Genomic DNA, 20384 nt, shown 5'->3' with positions numbered 1-20384 from the left:
CTGGCTTAGTTGGTTCGTGATGTAACCTGGACCAGGTAAGGACCCTGGGTCGGGGGGAAGGGGATTCATGCTAGCGTATGAGTGCTCGTCGATAAGCCCCCTTCCAGCTGTTTGCAACCCCGTGGACTGTGGCCCGCCAGGCTCCCCCGTCCCTGGGGTTCTCCCGGGAAGAATACTGGAGTGGGTTGCCATTTCCCTCTCCAGGGGATCTTCCCTCTCCAGGGGTTGAACCCACGTCTCTTGCATTGACAGGCGGATTCTTGACCGTTGAGCCATCAGGGAAGCGTAGTTTACAATGACCTTCAAAAAAGAAAGAAATGCCAGCCATGTTAAACACAGAAAGGTGGGGAAGGCTCCATTTGGCCAGCAGAGAAAAAATTTTAAATACTTTGGTGAAGAAGTCTGAGTTCCAAAACTATGCAGAAACTTAGGGACGTCGCCGCTTTTCTGTGGGTGACAGCGCCATCGTGTGGCTGCATGGGGAATGGGCGCCCAGATCCCGGATTTTCCTGTTCCGTTGCTCAGTCTGACGACCCCATGGATTGCAGCATACCAGGCCTCCGTGTCCATCAGCAACTCCGGGAGCTTCCTCACACTTGCAGGAGACCCGGGTTCGATCCTGGGATGGGAAGATCCCCTGGAGAAGGGAAAGGCTGACCCACTCCAGCATTCTAGCCTGGAGGATTCCACAGCATTCTAGCCTGGAGAATTCTGCCGCCTGTATAGTCCATGGGGCCACAGCATTCTAGCCTGGAGAATTCTGCTGCCTGTATAGTCCATGGGGCCACAGCATTCTAGCCTGGAGAATTCCACAGCATTCTAGCCTGGAGAATTCCACAGCATTCTAGCCTGGAGAATTCCGCCGCCTGTACAGTTCATGGGGCCACAGCATTCTAGCCTGGAGAATTCCGCCGCCTGTACAGTCCATGGGGCCACAGCATTCTAGCCTGGAGAATTCTGCCGCCTGTACAGTCCATGGGGCCACAGCATTCTAGCCTGGAGAATTCCGCCGCCTGTATAGTCCATGGGGTCGCAAAGAGTCAGAGTCGACTGAGCGACTTTCACTTCATGTCCATCGAGCCGGTGATGCCATCCAACCATCTCATCCTCTGTCGTCCCCTTCTCCTCCCACCTCCAGTCTTTCCCAGCATCAGGGGCTTTTCCAAGGAATCAGTTTTATGCGTCAGTTGGCCAAAGTATTGGAGCTTCAGTATCAGTCCTTCCACTGAACATTCAGGGTTGATTTCCTTTAGGATGGACTGGTTGGCTCTCCTTGCTGTCCAAGGGACGCTCAAGAGTCTTCCCAGGTTTAGCCTCGAAACAGCTTCTACCCCCCAGGAATACTCCGCCTGGACTTTGGAGTCCTCCACCCCGACTGCCTTCAGCTCTGAGAACTTGCCGAGCTCCTTCCCAGCAGCTCAGAGTCTTTGCACAGACTGACCCCTGGGCTGCTGTTTCCTGTCCACGGCTGGCTCCCCCCGGGTGCTCTTGGTGTCTGTCTGCATGTCCTCCCCTCTGCATGGAGAGCTCCGCCACCAGCCCAAGGACACACCCGCACTCGGTCCTTCCCCGCTCGCTGCCAGGTCACTTCCTCCCAGGAGCACCCCGCGGGCAGCAGCTGTGTATTGTTTTGTTTGTCTATGCACCTCCCTGGTGGCTCAGACAGTAATGAGCCCACCTGCCAATACAGGAGACCCAGTTTCGATCCCTGGGTGGGGAAGATGCCCTGGAGGAGGAAATGGCAACCCACTCCAGCGTTCTGGCCTGGAGAATCCCATGGACAGAGGAGGCTGGCGGCCTGCAGTCCAGGGGGTCGCAGACAGACACGAATGAAGCGGTTCAGCACGCACGCATGCGCCTGCAGTCTCCAGATGGTCACCCGGCGTCTCGCACGCGAAACTCCGCAGGGCGGGCCGAGAGGTGTGGTGCCGGGAGGAAAGAATTCTCTGGGCCTGCTCGGAGCGCCAGAGCCACCTGCAGCCTCTTTGCTTCTGTGTCTTAGAGGCCGCACACGGAGGCCACAATCTCCCGTTGTCGCCGGGGCCTGCGGAGCCAGCCGCCTACATCCTGTGGCCCCAGCGCCGTCTCAGGTGCCCCCAAACCGTGAGTGTTTCTGTGGAAAATGAAAGCATTAGTTGCTCGGTGGCTTCCGACCCTTTGTGACCCCCTGGACTGTAGCCCGCCAGGCCCCTCTGTGCACGGGTTTCTCCAGACAGGAAGACTGGAGCCGGTTGCCAGGCCCTCCTCCAGGGCATCCTCCCGTCCCAGGGATCAAACGTGCGTCTCTTACATCTCCTGTACTGCAGACAGGTTCTTTATCACTGAACCCCCCAGGGAAGCCCTTATAAGCTGAATTAGTTCCACATCCTGACCCCCCCCAAGAGCTGCAAATGGGGTTTCTTCAGAAACCAGGTCTCTGCAGAGCCGACCGAGTGAAGGGTCTGAGATGAGGTCCTCCTGGGTGGGGGTGGCCCTGAACCCAGGGACAGGGTCCTTATAAGACACGGAAGAGGAGAGACACGGACGCAGCGGAGAAGCCACCTGGAGGCAGAGAAGCCACGTGGAGACGGAGGCAGAGACGGGAGGGAGGCGGCCTCCAGCCCAGGGACGGACGCCTGGAGATCCCGGAACCTGGAAGAGGCGGGAGGACCCTCCCCTGGAGCCTCTGCAGGGAGCCCAGCCCTGGGACCCCTTGACCTCAGACGTGTGGTCTCCAGGGCTGGGGGAGGACGGGTGTCTGTGGTTTGAAGCCGCTGGAAACCCCCTACAAAGCTGTTTCCCTCGGTGGGGCTGGCGGGCGTCGGGGGGATGATAACCCAGCGGAGGCCGACGCTGTAATAGGGCCGACGGTGCAGCCTTCAGCATCTCGGGAGAGCTTCTCCCTCTCTGCCTTCCAGGCTCCGCTCCAGAGCCTTGAATCAGAGTGGCGCCCGGGGGTCCATGCGTGGGCGCGGTCCTCACCGAGCAGCTCCTCCTGCTGAATCTGGAAACAAGCAAAACGCCTGCACAGCAAGGAAAGGCTGAATCAACCGCGGAGGAGCCACACCGCGAAACAGCTTCGTCACTTGGAAGAAGAAAAAAAATGTTCTCTGAGGGTTTGTTTTTCTTTGTGGTACAGAGACTGCTCATCACACAATTTAACTGGAAAAAAAAATTCTGGATATAAAAGCATCTGCTGTTACCCTGGTGAGATCCCGGCTTATGAGACGAGCTGTTGCTGTTGTTCAGTTGCCCTTTCGTGTCAGGCTCTTTCGCAACTATAGCCCTCCAGGCTCCTCTGTCCATCGGATTCTCCAGGCAAGAATACTGGAGTGGGTAGCCGTTCCCTTCTCCAGGGGATCTTCCCCGCCCGGGGATCGAACCCAGGTCTCCCACATTAGAGGCGGATTCTCTACCAGCTGAGCCACCAGGGAGGCCCTATATATACATACGTATGTACCTGTACTCGGAGAAGGCGATGGCACCCACTCCAGTGCTCCTGCCTGGAGAATCCCAGGGACGGAGGAGCCTGGTGGGCTGCAGTCCATGGGGTCGCTGAGGGTCGGACACGACTGGGCGACTTCACCTTCACTTTTCACTCTCATGCATTGGAGAAGGAAATGGCAACCCACTCCAGTGTTCTTGCCTAGAGAATCCCAGGGACAGGGGAGGCTAGTGGGCTGCAGTCCATGGGGTCGCTAAGGGTCGGACACAACTGAGCGACTTCACTTAAGTACATATACTCGGAGAAGGCGATGGCGCCCACTCCAGTGCTCCTGCCTGGAGAATCCCAGGGATGGGGGAGCCTGGAAGGCTGCAGTCCATGGGGTCACACAGAGCCCAACAGGACTGAAGCGACTCAGCAGCAGCAGCAGCAGGTACATGTACTGGAGTGAGTTGCTGTTCCCTTCTGCAGGGGATCGTCCTGACCCCGGGACTGAGCCCAGGTCTCCTATACTGCAGGCAGACTCTTTCCCGTTTGAGCCACCAGGGAAGCCCTTTCTTTTTTACTGTCTCAATTCTCTTCTTTATTGTTCTCTGGAATTTTCAGCTGGGAGCCTGTGTGGACTGCTCTTGCCGTCAGGGACAAGCATCTCGTGGCGTGTAAAAGCCAAGAGAAACCTGCCTTCCGTCTTGGTCCGGAGGATGGTAGGGCTCGCCCCCCACCCCGAGCCTCTGAAGGAAGAGGGGACTCCCTCCACTTGTCTTCCACAAGCACTGAGCGCCCCCCCCCCACCTCCCCGGGTGAGGGAGATGATGGGCCCAGCCTGAGAGCGCTCAGTGGACCCAAGGAGGTGTGTTCTGCTGCGCACAGAGCAGACCCAGCAAGGGTTTGGGTCCAAGATCGGAACCCCAGGCCTCCCACCTGCCCGGCCCCCGGTTCCGGTTCCGCGCACGTGAGTCCCCGGCGGGGCTCCCTGGCGTCCCTGCACTTTGTCTCCCCCGGGGCATGGCCCCAGCCCAGCCCAGCGGCCGCAGACGCCTTTCCCGGCTTCTGGGAAGCCCTGGGCCCCCCTCCTGGGTGTGGAGGTAGCCGGAGGCGGCCGAGGGATTAGGGCCGGCAGACGCGGGCGGACGGGCGCCCAGGGCGCCGGACCCCGCAGGGCAGACGGCGGCGTCTGTAAACACGGCCTCTGCCAGCGAGAGCGCTCCGTCCGTCCGGCGCTCCAAGGCCACTAAAGAGAGACCACGGAATCCGGCCGTCGGGAACGCGGCCACGAGCAGCAGTGCTCGTGTTTGCTCAGCTCCGCTCAGGCGCGGGCGTCTCGGGGAGCAGCTGTGGGCCCCACCTCTGCCTGGTCCTGGGCCGTGGGGTGTCCCTGGTCTCAGAGCGGTGTGTGTGTGGGGGGGTGTCCCTGGGGGGCCCGTCAGCCACGGGGACCACCAGAAGCCCAGAAGCCCCTGCTGGGTGGGCGTTCAGGGACCTTCTGCGTCTTCATCCTGTGCGTCTCCTCCCTGCCGGCCATAGGATGCTCAGATGTGGCAGGAAGTGGTTTTGAATTCGGTCTTGGAACTCACCCACGGACATAAATCTGAGCAAGCCCCAGGAGATGGTGAAGGGCAGGGAGGCCTGGCGTGCTGCAACGCATGGGGTTGCAGAGAGTCCGACACGGCTGAGCGACTCAACAACCACAGGGCCTCACAGCTTTCCCGATTAAAGCAGGCACTGGGCTCTGGGGTCAGACTCCCCTGGAAACACAGTCTATTCAAACCTCACTGAACCCACTCTGGGCTGGGGGGAGGCAGCTTCTTCTTCACGTCTGACCCTGTACTTCTTGCAGTGGGTGGGCTTGCTCACTTGTGTCTGACTCTTTGCGACCCCATGGGCTAGAGCCCGCCAGGCTCCTCTGTCCATGGGATTTTTCTTGGTGAAAAAAAGACGGAAATTGGTCGACGCGGAGATCCCGCTTGTGGAGGTCCCTGGAGTCGTCAGAGTCACAGAGACAGGGTAGATGGTGAGTCCGGGGACTGGGCGTCCGCGTTTCCAGCGTTTCGGGGGCACGGAGTCTGGGTCTGGGAAGGTGAGGCAGTCCCGGAATGACGGTGGGGAGGGTCGTCCATCACTGTGAACATAGGCTATGCTGCTGGGCTGTGCACTTGAAAGAGTGAACACAGGAAGTGTGACGTTCCGTGTATTTTACCAACACAGGACAAACCGCGCTGGCTAAGCAACCACACGTCAAGACCTGGCCTGCGTCACGGACCTCAGTTCCTTTCTGCAATTACTTCCCGTCAAATGCTTCCGAGGCCGCAGAAACTGAGGGCTTGGCGTCAAGTTGCATGAATTAGTGCTACCTGGGGGCTTCCCTGGGGGCTCAGATGGTAGAGAATCTCTGCCTGCAGTGCAGGAGACCTGGGTTTGATCCCTGGGTCGCGAAGATCCCCTGGAGGAGGGCATGGCAACCCGCTTTGGTGTTCTTGCCTGGATAATGCCATGGACAGAGGGGCCTGGCGGGCTGCAGTCCACGGGGTTGCAGAGAGTCAGACGCGACTGAGTGAGCAGTGCTACCTGGGGTGCCCAGGTCCTGAACTGCAAAGTGATCAAGAGATCATTGCTGCCCTCTTTCCCTCTCTGTCTCATCTTCCTCCCCCACCTGTTTCCCTATCGGGGTACAGCCGATTCACAATGTTGCGATAGTTTCTGTGGACAGCAAGGGGATCAGCCAGACATATGCACGTATCCATTCTCCCCCAAACCCCCCTCCCATCGGTCTCATCTTAGTGAAAGGCCTGTCGCTCTCAGGTTCAAAGTTCACCTCCACGGACTCTGGGTCAAAGTCAAAGATGTTTGGATGTTTGCTAAGCCTGTCAAGTCTCAGTAACTAAAGCAGGTGGAATGCTTTGAAACGTTTTTTGTTTTTTGTTTTTTTTTCCCTTTAGTAAGGGAAGTTTAATTTCTTTCAATTAGATGCTTTTAAAACGTCCATCTTTTTCACCAGTGGGCAAGGTTATAGGAAAATAACCACCTATGTCATTTCTCGTGTTGCCTACTCACTCAGTCATGTCTGACTGCGACCCCGTGGACTGTAGCCCGAAAGCCTCCTCTGTCCGTGGGATTCTCCGGGCAAGAGTACTGGAGTGGGTTCCACTCCCTCCTCCGGGGGATCTTCCCGACCCAGGGGTCACAGCTGGGTCTCCTGCACCGCAGGCAGATTCTTTACCATCTGAGCCCCCAGGGAAGCCGAATGCTGTTTCTACCTGCAATAAGCTCTAAAAAGTAAGTGTCAGTAAGTAAATAGTAGTAGTTCAGTCATGTCTGACTCTTTGCAGCCCCATGGACTGTAGCCCACCAGGCTTCTGCATCCATGGGATTCTCCAGGCCAGAATACTGGAGTGGGTTGCCGTTTCCTTCTCCAGGGAATCTTCCCCGCCCAGGGATCAAACCCCCCATCTCCTGCATCAAAAGAGTAAACAAAACCTCAAAACTGGCAGGCTTGTACAAAATTAGGCACACATGTTAAAAAAGAATCATATCTGATCACATCTCGCAACCCAGATGGGAAAACAGAACATAAGACCCGCAAAAAATAACTTTCTGTTTGAACGATGTGTCAGTTGATACCCTCGTGCAGCTTCCGTTAATTCCCTAACATCTGCTAATGGAAGCTCTAAGAAGCTGTGGGAAACTCCTAAGCAGTTGCAAAAGTGCCCAGACGGTTAACCCTTCTCAGGGTTTTCTAACTTGGCCTCTCCTCCTCTGGGGTCTTCAGAGTTGCTGGCACTGCCTGTGGGCACATTGCAAACCACCGGGAAGGCTATTTTGAGGCGCGTCTCCGCCATAACCGCCCGTGCCCACCGAGATGCCAGCCCCGGCTGTCACTGTTTACAGCACCAGCGCTGGCCGCTCCACGCCCAGCTCCAGCCCCTGCTGACCTATTTGTAGCCCGTGTCTCCCAGCAACTGTACAAACACAGCTCCAGCGACAGCTGCGGGCCGGGGGCGCGGCCCCGAGGTCTCAGATGCAGGGATCCTGTTTCCTTACATGCACTTGGAAAGAGGGCCGGGCCCAGGGCGCCCGGGGTGCCCGCTCCGGGGTCAAGCTCGACCCCTGCCCCGTGCCCGGCCCAGGGGCGCCTGGATGTTGCGAGTGAGCCAGGCCCGGAGGACGAGGGAGGCTGTGTTACTCGTCCCCGCCCTTCCCCGGGAGTGGATCCATTGCCCCTGACCTGCGGAGGGCTCCACAGTCCCCGAGGGTGAGGTCAGCCCTGGCCAGCTGCCCCCAGCCTCGGGCCGGAGGGTGTGTGGTGTGCGGGGTCATGGCGGAGGTTTACGAGCCCGCGCTCAGCCACTCTGCGTCCCTTTAAAAGGCGAGTGACCACATGGATGGGGCGCAACACCAAGTGAAATAAGTCAGACACGTGCTGTACGTTACCACTTACGTGTAGAATTAAGAAAATTAAACAGAGGAACAAGGACATCAAAACAGAAGGGGAGGAAACGAACAAATACAGCAGAACAGGAGACTCGCGGGTGTAAGGGACCGACTGGTGGCTCCCTGTGGGGAGGGGAGGCTGCAGAGGGGTCAGGTTAGGGGACAGGGGCCGACAGATACGCACGACTGTGCAGGAGGCGAATTAGCAGCAGAGGAAGACGGAGCAGCGCAGAGAGTAGAGGCGACGCTCCATACGCGGGGGGAGGAGATGGCGGCCCCTCCAGTGCTCTTGCCTGGAGAACCCCAGGGACGGGGGAGCCTGGGGGGCTGCCGCCTGTGGGGTCGCGCAGAGTCGGGCTCGACTGAGCGACTTAGCAGCAGCAGTAGTAGTTCATACGTGGGGCGAAAACGTGAAAGTCACTCGGTCGTGTCCAACTCTTTGCGATCCCGTGGACTATGCAGTCCATGGGATTCTCCAGGCCAGAATCCTGGAGTGGGTAGCTGTCCCCTTCTCCAGGGGGTCTTCCCAACCCAGGGATCGAACCCAGGTCTCCTGCATTGCAGGTGGACTCTTCACCAACTGACCCACCAGGGAAGCCCAAGAAGACGGGAGCGGGTTGCCTATCCCTTCTCTGACACGTGCGGTACAGTCTGTAAAAATGGTGAATCCCTACGTTGTACACCTGAAACCAGTATAATCTTGTAACTCAACCATGTATGAGCTGCTTCAGTCCTGTCCGACTCTTTGCGACCCCACGGACTGTAGCCTACCGGGCTCCTCTGTCCATAGGATTCTCCAGGCAAGAATACCGGAGTGGGTTGCCATGCCCTCCTCCAGGGAATCGTCCCAATCCAGGGATCGAACCCAGGTCTCCCATATCGCAGGTGGATTCTAACCCTAACCCAAGAAGACTGGAGCGGGTTGCCGTGCCCTCCTCCAGGGGATCTTCCCCACCCAGGGATCCAACAAGTCTCTTACGTCTTCCTGCACTAACAGGCGGGTTCTTTACCTCGGGTGCCAACTGGGAGGCCCAAACCAACCGCACTTCAATGAAAAAGAATCAAAATAAACACAAGTTAATCAGTTTCTTAAATGCAGCATGCCCCGCCACCCACAGAAGCGTGGAAAGCGGGGATTCTCGGTCCTGCTGGGCGTCCAGGCCCAGCAGCTCTGGCCCCGTCCTCCTGGCTACTGTCCTGGCTCTTGGCAACGCTGGGCGGGAGGTTTTCACCAGGTGGGCGTCTCGGCTCACTGCTCGGCCCCTATTAATAGCCACTGGCTTTCAGCATGAGCCCTGGCCTCGTGAAAGCAAGCGCTTTGGAATTCCGGGCGGGGCCGCGGGGTGGGCCTGGGATGCAAGCCGGCTGCCACAGCTGTTCCCGGCCGCTGTGTTTTCCATTCTGACTTCAATCGCACTGGCTGGGCGCCTAGAGACCCTGAACCTGTGTTCTGTTTATAAGCCTTTTCCCTGAACCTGTGTGCTCTTTATAAGCCTTTCCCGCATCTTTCAACACAAACAAAGCCTGGTCACATCTCAGGGAAAGCGGCAGCCGATGCTGAACTTGGGGCTCCCCTGGAGGCTCCATGGCAAAGAACCCGCCTGCAGTGCAAAAGATGCAAGTTCGATCCCTGGGCCGGGAAGATCCCCTGGAGGAGGGCATGGCAGCCCCTCCAGTGTTCTTGCCTGGAGAACCCCATGGTCGGAGGAGCCTGGCGGGGCTATAGTCCACGGGGTCACAGAGAGCCGGCCAGGATGGACCGACTAAACAACAGTCCACACGGATGAGTGGGCTCCCGGCTCCTTCTCAGATGGCAAAAGGCAGACCCCCAGGGCCCCGCTGGCTGGGCCAGTCCTGGGCTCGTCCTCCTCTGCCCCCCCCACCTCCATGCAGCTGGCAGGTCCCCGGGGCTCCATCTCCAGCCAGGTCTCGCCTCCCGCACCCCAGGGTGTGAGCCGCCATGGTCTCTGGTCTGGGTCCAGGCTTGAGTTGTCTGGGCCCACACGCTCCATGACGGTCAGTTCCCAGCTGGAGCCAGAGGCGGGTCCAGCCAGCACAGCTTCAGAATCCTCCCTGAGGGTGAGAGCCAAGTGGGGGAAACCATCCAAGCTGTCCATGGATGGATGACGGATTGATGGATGGATAGATGGATGGATGGTGGGTGATGGATGGATAGATGGGTGGATGGTGGATGATGGGTGGATGGTGGATGGATGGGTGGATGGTGGATGGATGATGGATGACGGATGATGGATGACGGATGATGGATGACGGATTGATGGGTGCGTGGATACATGGATGGATAGATAGATGGATGGATGGATGGATGGATGGATGGACGATGGATGGACAGATGATGGATGACGGATGATGGATGACGGATGGATGGATGACGGATGGTGGATGACGGATTGATGGGTGCGTGGATACATGGATGGATAGATAGATGGATGGATGAATGGATGGATGGACGATGGATGGACAGATGATGGATGACGGATGATGGATGACGGATGGATGGATGACGGATGGTGGATGGCTAGATGGAAGAATGGGTGGATGGTGGATGATGCGTGGATGGTGGATGATGGGTGGATGGAGAGATAAAAGACAGAACTACTGAGAGATTACTGACAGGTGGGTAGAAGTCTGGACCCAACAGCCCACAGGTTGGGAGGGTTAGGTTGGTGTCTCCCCTGCCCCCCTTAAAAGTGGTCAACCCCTACATTGTACACCTGGAAGCAGTCACTTCAGTCGCTCAGTCGTGTCTGACTCATTGCGACCCCATGGACCACAGCACGTCAGGCCTCCCTGTCCATCACTGACTCCTGGAGTTTACCCAAACTCATGTCCATTGAGTTGGTGATGCCATCCACCTATCTCATCCTCTGTCGTCCCCTTCTCCTCCTGCCTTCAGTCTTGCCCAGCATCAGGGTCTTTTCTAATGAGTCGGTTCTTTGCACCAGGTGGCCAAAGGACTGGAGTTTCATGTTCAGCATCAGTCCTTCCAGTGAATATTCAGGACTGATCTCCTCTAGGAGTGACTGGTTTGATCTTGCAGTCCAAGGAACTGTCAAGAGTCCTCTCCAACACCACAGTTCAAAAGCATCAATTCTTCTGTGCTCAGCCATACGTGACTACTGGAAAAACCGTAGCTCTGAGTAGACGGCCCTTTGTTGGTGAAGTGATGTCTCTGCTTTTTAATATGCTGTCTAGGTTGGTCATAGCTTTTCTTCCAAGGAGCTAATATACTCTTGTAAATCAACTGTACATCAGTTTTAAAAAGAGAATCAAAATAAACTACGCTGCTGCTGCTGCTGCTAAGTCGCTTCAGTCGTGTCCGACTCTGTGCACATTAAGTTATAAATTTTTAAAAGTGCTGCGTCAGGCACATGGGCGTGTAGATCCAGGCCCGAGCAATCTTGCTGGGGCTCCTGACCCAGCCGGCCGGTCCCCCTCCTCCTGGACTACATACCGCCTTGGCTTTCATTCCCAGGACCGTCTCCAGGCTTCTGAAGCCGCCTTGGAGCCCCTGCAATGCTTTTCTTCTAGCAGGTCCAGAGTGGGCAGATCTGCTGGGAGAGAGGGGGTGGGTGTCAGGATGGAAGGGTCACCCTCCTGGGGACAAGACGGGAAATGGCCGCAGCGACGCCCACAGAGGCCTGTAAACAGACCCAGCCTGCCCGGAAGGAAGGGCGGAAGGAAGCCACCTCGCCGGCAGAGAGGTCAAGCCCAGCTGTTCCCCCCACCCCGGCCACAGTGGCAGCTGCCACCCCCACGCCCGCCGTCGGGAAGAAGGTCTGGGTGGCCGGTGAGACAGACTCACCTCCGGAGCGTGGGCCACGTCCCGGGCCATGAGTGGGGTTAACTGCTAGGGGTTTGCAGAGCTGTCCGGTCACGGAGACCAGCAGATCTGTGCGGTCAGGTGCAGTCTGGGCGCCTGTGCTCCGCCAGGTTTCTGGGTTCCGGTTGAGAACCCTTGAAGCTGCCGGGGAAGCGGGCTGTTTGGAAGGATTCACCTGCGATGGTCATTTCCATCTTGTCCACCAGGTGGCGGCAACCACCACCAGCCACAGCCCGCTGTGAGCCCCTAAAGGCATTAATTCCCTGCAGGAGGGAGATTTCCCCAGTGGCTTGGGGGTAGGGAATCCACCCTCAATGCAGGAGACACGGGTTCCGTCCCTGGCTTGGGAAGATCCCCTGGAGGAGGACATGGCAACCCACTCTGGTGTTCTGGCCTGGAGAATCCCGTGGACGGAGGATAGACAGAGGCGCCTGGTGGGCCGTGAGGTCATGAGAGTCAGAGACGACTTACAGACCCAACGATCCAGAAAAGGTGTGGGCTGGGGCTCACGTTTGGCACATCCCGCTCTCTAAAGCGGCCAGGAAGTCAGGTGAGAGGACATATGTGTCACTGCAGAGGAGCCTGGCGGGCTACAGTCCGTGGGGTTGCAGAGTCAGACATGCCTCAGTGACTGAACAAGAAAAGAGCCCAGCACAGGAATAGGTTGGGGCCATATTTTCACCCCTGGAATATCCCGCGCCCCTAGAGCACTTGACAACAGCAGAAAAAGCATCTCACAGGACCACGGTTGTTAACAGGACTTTTTACAGGGAAGGTTTATCCATGTCGGTGGCAAAATGATGCAGCTGCTGTGGGAAAAAAATTTACATAGTCTAATATGTGACCCAGCAGCGTCAGCTCTGGGCGTTTACCCTGAAGACTTGGAAGCAAGGTCTGAAGGACATTCTTGCACAACCATGCCCATTGTGGCATGATTCAGAGTCGCATCTGAGGCGTGATGCAAGTGTGCATGGACGGGTGGGTGGGTGGAGGATAGATGGTGGGTGGATGGATGAGTGTGTGGATGTGGATGGATAGATGGCGGGTGGATGGGTGGGTGAATGGATGGATGGGTGGTTGGATGGATGGGTGGTTGGATGGATGGTGGGTGGATGGGTGGGTGGATGGGTGAACGGTACATGGTGGGTGGATGGACGGGCGGATAATGGATGGATGGATACACAACATGTGGTCTGTCAGCGCGGTGGAATATTACGCGGCCGTGAAAAGGAGTGTAGCTCTGACCCAGGCTACAGCGTGGATGGACCCTGAACACACGATCCTCAGTGAGGGAAGCAGACACAGAGGGACACACGTCTATGGAAGAGGACTCCATTTCCCAGAAGCGACCCAGACACGAAAGCCCATGGGTTCAGAAAGTGGACCCACGGTGCTGGAAGCTGCTTGGAGGGCTTCAGGGTCACGGCAAATGGACGTGGGCTTTCTTTCTAAGCTGATGAGTGTGGCCTGGCAGTGACTGAGCTGAGGGCTGTTCAGTGGGGAACACGTTGGAACATCCCTGAACGGAGCACTTTATTGGTCTAATTGTGTATTCTGTAAGGGGGTAGAGTGATTAACAATGCTGCGCTAGTTTCAGGGGGAGCGTGAAGGGACCCAACTATTCCAATACGTGCATGCATTCTCCCCCCAAACCCCCTCCCATGCAGGCTGCCGCCTGACATTGAGCAAAGTTCTCTGGTGAATCGGGCCCTTCTGTGGGTAAATTGTCTCGTGTGAACTGTATCTCAGCGTGCTGTGTGCTCAGCGGCTGCAGGCGAGTCCGACTCTCTGCGACCCCATGCACTGTAGGCCACCAGGCTCCTCTGCCCGTGGGATTTCCCAGGCAAGAATACTGGAATGGGCAGCCATTCCCTTCTTTATGGGGTCTTCCTGACTCAGGGGCCAAACCCATGTCTCCTGCATTGTAGGCGGAGTCTTTACTGCTTGAACCATCAGGGAAGCTTTCATATCTTGGTAAAAGCCTTTTTTTTTTTTCTTAACAAAATCAATCTGTTTCACTCACCTTACGAATAGCATGAAGAAAAAAAAAAACCATGATATTGTGATTGACACAGAAAAAGCATTTGAAAAAAAAAAAACCAACACCTTTCATAATAAAACCTCAGTACACAAAGAACAGAAAGCTCTCCATCAACCTGACGAAGGGCCTCTACCAAGAATTTGAGGGGAGACAACTCAATTAGAAAAATAAAATAAAAGCTAAGTGGTCACCCTCCTGCCCACCTGTCACGGCTGAAGGAAGCACAGACTTTGAATGTCTGAGTTCAAACAAACACGACGGAAAGGGGAGGGCGTGAGCAGTGGCTACTGCAAGGTGAGACAGCCGCTGGCCGGCCAGTGGCCCCTGAACTGGCCCTCTCCCCAGCCCAGCGCGGCCCAGAGGAATGAGGAAACGGTGGGGTCCTTGAGGGCCCCGGGGCGCCCAGCCTTGGGAGCATCGCTCACCCCTGGAAACAGCAGACAGTGCGCAGCAGAGCCCGAGGGGCAGCGACACCGACTTGCCGCTGTTGTTCTGGTTCAGCCGCTCAGCCCTGTCCCCCTCTGTGCCGCCACGGACTGCAGCACGCAGGCTTCCCTGTCCTTCCCTGTCTCCCGGAGCTTGCTCCAACTCGCGCCCGTGGACTGGGTGATGCCATCCGACCGCCTCATCCTCCGTCGTCACCTTCTCCTCCCGCCTTCAGTCTTTCCCAGCATCAGGGTCTCTGCCAGTGAGTCCGTTCTTCGAATCAGGTGGCCGAAGGATTGGAGTTTCAGCCTCAGCATCAGTCCTGCCACTGAATATTCAGGGTTGATTTCCTTTGGGAGTGACTTGTTGGATCTCCAACATGAATGTAGGTTTTATTTAAAATAGATATCAAAGGAGACGTACCAACAGACTGTCTAAGAACTCTTTTGTTCCTTTGGAAAACATCACAGAAACACAGCCTCGTCGCTGGAGATCAAAGGAACACAGGAATGCGTAAGCGCCTGTGAACGGTCTGGGCTTTCTCTTCTCTTTTCTGCCTCTTTTGGATGCTCCACACAGCGTGTGGGATCTTACTTCCCCGACCAGGGATCGAAGCCTGTGCCCCGCGCCGCGAAGCGCAGAACGCTAACCAGTGAGCACCCAGGGACAGCCCTCTTCTTATTTTTTGGTAGCATGTTTTCTTTAACACAATGACATATATGTTTCAAATATTTTTTTAGTTGTTTGATGACTACAATATTGGTTTGATTTCTGTCATACAGCAACACGAATTAACTGTGCGTGCACATATGTCCCCTCCCTCTCGAATCTGCCTCCCACCCCCCGCCCACTCCCAGCCCCGCCCACTCCCAGCCCCGCCCACCCCCAGCCCCCGCCCACTCCCAGCCCCCGCCCACTCCCACCCCTAGGGTGTTGCAGAGCCCATCTGAGCTCCCTGAGTCACACAGCAAATTCCCACTGCTGTCTGCTTACAAACGTCGGTGCACGTGCATGCACGCTGCTCCCCGTTCATCGCCCCTCTCCCTCCTGTTCCCACCTTTGTCCGCGAGCCTCTTCTCTGTGCTGCTCTGCAAACGGCCTCCTCAGCACCATCCTTCCAGCGTCCATAGCCGCGGGAGTGCTCTCAGTCACGCCTGACTCTGTGCGACCCCGTGCACTGCGGCCCGCCAGGCTCCTCTGTCGATGGGACTCTCCAGGCAGGAGCACTGGAGTGGGCTGCCATTTCTTCCTGCAGGGGATCTTTCTGGCCCAGGGGTGGAGCCCGGGCCTCCTGCGTCTCCTGCATCGGCAGGCAGTTTCTTTACCGCTGCGCCGCCAGGGAAGCCCTAGATCCCATATGTATGCATTAGAATAAATGACGGTTATGTTTTGTCTAACCTGCTTGAACAAAAAGCCTTTTTTTTTTTTTTTGTCTCGGGAAGACAAAGCAGTTATGCCATGCAATTTGTGGCTCTTACCATGCGCAGTCCTGTGAAGCATTAAAAGGAAAAAAAACCCCACCACAGTACAAAGTTTAGATTCATTTTCCCCACAGAAATCTGAGGGAGGGGTGCCCGTCTGGCCCTACAAGCCCGTCATCAGTAACAGAGTTGATGCACCCCATCTTAGCAGCTGATTGAAAAATTCGTCGTGTATTAAATAAGCCCACACCCCTTTAGGAAGCAATGAAGCAGCTGCTGAGGATCTGGGACCCGTTTTCCTCCGGGGAGCGGTCAGCGCCCTGCACCTTGGTCCTGCCTTCCTCTTTAAACTGCCGACTCAGGGTTATCGCAGACCTGACTTAAGCCCGGCAGCATCTGCTCTGCACGAAGGGCAAGGGGAGGGGAGATGGGCCTCTGACGTCAGCCGTGCAGGTGTCGGAATCCGAATCGCGCGGCCGCCAAACACGTCCTCGCTGGGATGAAGCTCCTCGGTTCCGATACAGGGCCGTTTCCCTGTCTCTGACCCAGAGCAAAATGGAAACAAACTTTAATAACAGGGGTTCCCTAGCTGAGCCGGGAGCCTCGGGGCCAACTGGTCCGACCGCAGGATGCGCACCTTGCTTTTTTATACAAATAGCCACTTTATTTTGTGTCCTTTGGGCTCCACCATCACTGCAGACAGTGACCGCAGCCATAAAGGTCAAGACGCTTGCTCCTCAGAAGAAAAGCTCTGACCCGCCTAGACAACGTGCGAAAGGCGGAGACATCACTTTGCCAACAAAGGCCCGTCTAGTCAAGGCTGTGGTTTTTCCAGTGGCCGTGTATGGGTGTGAGGGTTGGACTATAAAGAAAGCTGAGCGCCGAAGAACTGATGCTTTTGAACTGTGGTGTTGGAGAAGACTCTTGAGAGTCCCTTGGACTGCAAAGAGATCCAACCAGTCCATTCTGAAGGAAATCAGTCCTGGGAGTTCTTTGGAAGGACTGCTGTTGAAGCTAAAACTCCAGTGCTTTGCCCACCTGATGACTCGTTTGAAAAGACCCTAATGCTGGGAGGGATTGGGGGCAGGAGGAGAAGGGGACGGCAGACGATGAGGTGGTTGGATGGCATCCCCGACTTGATGGGCATGAGTCTGAGGAAACTCCGGGGGTTGCTGATGGACAGGGAGGCCTGGCGTGCTGCAGTCCATGGGGTCACAAAGAGTCGGACATGACTGAGCTACTGAACCACGTCAACAATTTTATTTTTTTGACTGTGCTGGGTGTTTGCTGCTCCGAGCAAGCTTTGTCCAGCGGGAGGGAGTGGCGGCTTCTCCTGCGTGGAACTGTAGGGCACGCAAGTGCAGCAGTCGTGGCACTCGGGCTTGGCTGTCCCGTGGCACGTCGATCTTCCCAGACCAGGGCGGGAACCGGAGTACCACCCTGCACTGCCAGGCGTGTTCTTAGCCACTGCACTACCAGGGACGTCCCGGGGGGCCCTTTTGAGGTTATCACTCCCTCAGGGCTCCCAAGCCCTGGATGTGGACCTGTCAGCCCGTCTTTCGTCAGCTCAGTGCAGGAAGCCTGGAGAGTGAGCGTGTCAGCCAGGCTAGGAACCCCTCGGCCGTCTCCCGCTCAAACAGCAGAACCGCCGGCTCCAGGCTTCCTCCAGCTGCCGTCCCGAAATAGCCCTGCCCAGGCCGCCCACTATCAGGTGTCGGGCAGGGAGGCGTGTGAACACATGTCCCCTGCACGCTCCCGGGGGATGTTTTTAGACCATCGGAATCTGGTGCACTTGTGCTGCGGCCAGAAATAAACTCTCCCACTCAGACGGGTGAGGCGTCCGGGAGACGTGGGCCAGGCGACATGTGGTCCCCCCGCCCCTCGTGATGCAGAGACGCTGGACACCGCCCGGCACGGCCCCCCCGTCCCCGCCTGGCAGCCCTCCGCAGGCCTCACTGGTCGACCCTCCGCAGGCCCCCCGTCCCCGCCTGGACCCTCACTGGCCCACCCTCTGCAGCCCTCACTGGCCAACCCTGCCTGGACCCTCACTGGCCAGCCCTCCGCAGGGCCCCCGTCCCCACCTGGACCCTCACTGGCCCCCGTCCCCACCTGGACCCTCACTGGCCAGCCCTCCGCAGGGCCCCCGTCCCCGCCTGGACTCTCACTGGCCGACCCTCTGCAGGGCCCCCGTCCCCGCCTGGACCCTCACTGGCCCCCGTCCCCGCCTGGACCCTCACTGGCCAGCCCTCCGCAGGGCCCCCATCCCCACCTGGACCCTCACTGGCCCCCGTCCCCGCCTGGACCCTCACTGGCCCCCGTCCCCGCCTGGACCCTCACTGGCCAGCCCTCCGCAGGGCCCCCGTCCCCGCCTGGACCCTCACTGGCCCCCATCCCCACCTGGACCCTCACTGGCCCCCGTCCCCGCCTGGACCCTCACTGGCCCCCGTCCCCGCCTGGACCCTCACTGGCCAGCCCTCCGCAGGGCCCCCGTCCCCGCCTGGACCCTCACTGGCCCCCGTCCCCGCCTGGACCCTCACTGGCCGGCCCTCCGCAGCCCCCCGGCCGTCCGCAGGCCTCAGCAGCGTCGTCATGTGTCTGAGTGTGTTTTTGCTGCTGTTTAGTCGTCAAGTCGTGTCCGACTTGCTCCAAGCTAACATCATCGTCGTGAAATGAATGGCATTCGGCCGGAGGGAAATGACAGAAACACACAACAGCTCCTTAAAATGAGCTCAAGTACTTGCAGTTCTGCTGGCCTTCAGTTGCTCAGTCGCGTCCGACTCTGCGACCCCATGGACGGCAGCACGCCCAGCCTCCCTGCCCGTCTCCCGGGGTTCACCCAAACTCATGTCCGTTGAGTCAGTGGCACCATGCAACCATCTCGCCCTCTGCCACGCTCTTCTCCTCCTGCCCCGACTCTTTCCAAGCATCGTGGTCTTTTCCAGTGTGTCTCCCACACTTTTTAAAAGTACCTTTATTCATTTTGGACAGTGCCGGGTCTTCATCGCCGGGCATGGGCTTTCTCTAGTTGTGCTGTGCTTAGCTGCTCGGCTGTGTCTGACCGTCTGTGACCCCGTGGACTGTAGCCCACCAGGCCCCTCCGTCCATGGGATTCTCCAGGCAGGAACACTGGAGTGGGGTGCCATGCCGTCCTCCAGGGGATCTGCCCTACTCAGGAACTGAATTCACGTCTCTTAGATCTCCTGCCTTGACAGGTGGGTTCTTGACCACTGTCACCCGGGAGGTCCCGGGAAGGCCTCCACCACACTCTTACTCACGAGCTGAAGGACCAGCCCAGCCATTCTCCCGGTGCTCAGCGTCCACGTGGGGCTCCGTCCTCTGAACTCCGACAGCACAGTGCACCCTGATCGCACCCTGATTGGCACCATAACCGCACGCTATTGACCCGCAGGCCTTGCCAGACAAGCAGCTCGGAGCTGCAGAAGGCACTTGGTTGAGGCCTCCTCGGGGGCGGTTCAAGGGGCCAGGGCCACACCTGCCCCCGCGAGAGCATGGGTGGGACGCAGTCTTCCCTGTACACTCAGACCCTCCAGGTCGGGGACCTTCAAGGGCTGGTGGGTGCAGCCTGCTGAACACATGGAGTGATGAAGACCCCCTGCCTGTGATGGGTGGACTCTAGTATTTAATGAGAAAACTTAATTGCTAATCAGGGCTTCCCAGACGGCTCAGCAGTAAAGAACCCGGCTGCCCATACAGAAGATGCAAAAGCCTCGAGGTCCATCCCTGGGTCAGGAGGATCCTCTGGAGGAGGAAAGGGCAGCCCACTTCAGTATTCTTGCCTGGAGCATCCCAGGGACAGAGGAGTCTGGTCAGCTACACTCCATGGGGTCACATACAACCGGACACAAGTGAGTGACGGACCACACAGCATCCATGTATTTCTCACAAATCCATCCCCTGTTCATCACGTACACTGTGTCCAGCCTAAGCTGCCGTTTCTCTGCGTATCTCCGTATATCCACCTGCTGTATGTGTATTGATGATCTTTCTATCTGCTCAGCTATATATCATCCATCTGTCTGTCTGTCTATCTACCACGCATTTCCCTTCCGTGTGGTGTCTGGAAGGAAACTCGAGCTCAATACGTGACTCAGTTTTCAAGGGTTCCAACACCCACCGCGCCAGTGCGTTCACATAGAAAGAATTTGACTGATTTGGGCAACGTAGTCTGGCTTCCGTTTACAGAGAGTCAAAAACAGAGCCCCAGTGAGTAATCCAATTCCTCTGTGAAACCCAGGCTTCCCTGGTGGCTCAGACGGTGAAGAATCCACCTGCAATGGAGGAAACGCGGGTTTGACCCCCGGGTCAGGGAGATCCCTTGGAGCAAGGAATGGCAACCCACTCAGTGGAGAAGGGCAACCCATTCTCCATTCTTGCCTGGAGAATCCCATGGACGGAGGAGCCTGGCGGGCTGTAATTCATGGGGTCACAAAGAGTTGGGCATGACCGAGCAACGAACACTTCTGACGCAGAGATCCAACTGTGCCCTAGTCTCGGGGGCACGGCAGTCGGCAGAGAAGCTGAGACAGCCCAAAACAAGGCCCACGTTGACCCCTGGTGTCCCTGACAGTGGTGATGGGACGGGCAGTGGAGGGGCCGGTCTTCAGCTCCCACTGACGGCTCCGTGCGACCGCTCCATGTGGCCATCAGTGGTGCCACTGTCTCTTTGAGCTCCTGTAGAAAAGAGTCTGCTTCCCACACCGCCAGGACAGCCCTTGGGGAGACGGGGAAAGACATGTGCAGACACCACGGAACTATCTAGGCTCCTCCCAAGCCTGGCCC

The sequence above is a fragment of the Ovis aries genome, chromosome Y, assembly GCF_016772045.2.
Source record: "Ovis aries strain OAR_USU_Benz2616 breed Rambouillet chromosome Y, ARS-UI_Ramb_v3.0, whole genome shotgun sequence".
Taxonomy (NCBI): domain Eukaryota; kingdom Metazoa; phylum Chordata; class Mammalia; order Artiodactyla; family Bovidae; genus Ovis; species Ovis aries.
Note: the sequence above shows the minus strand (reverse complement) of the source record.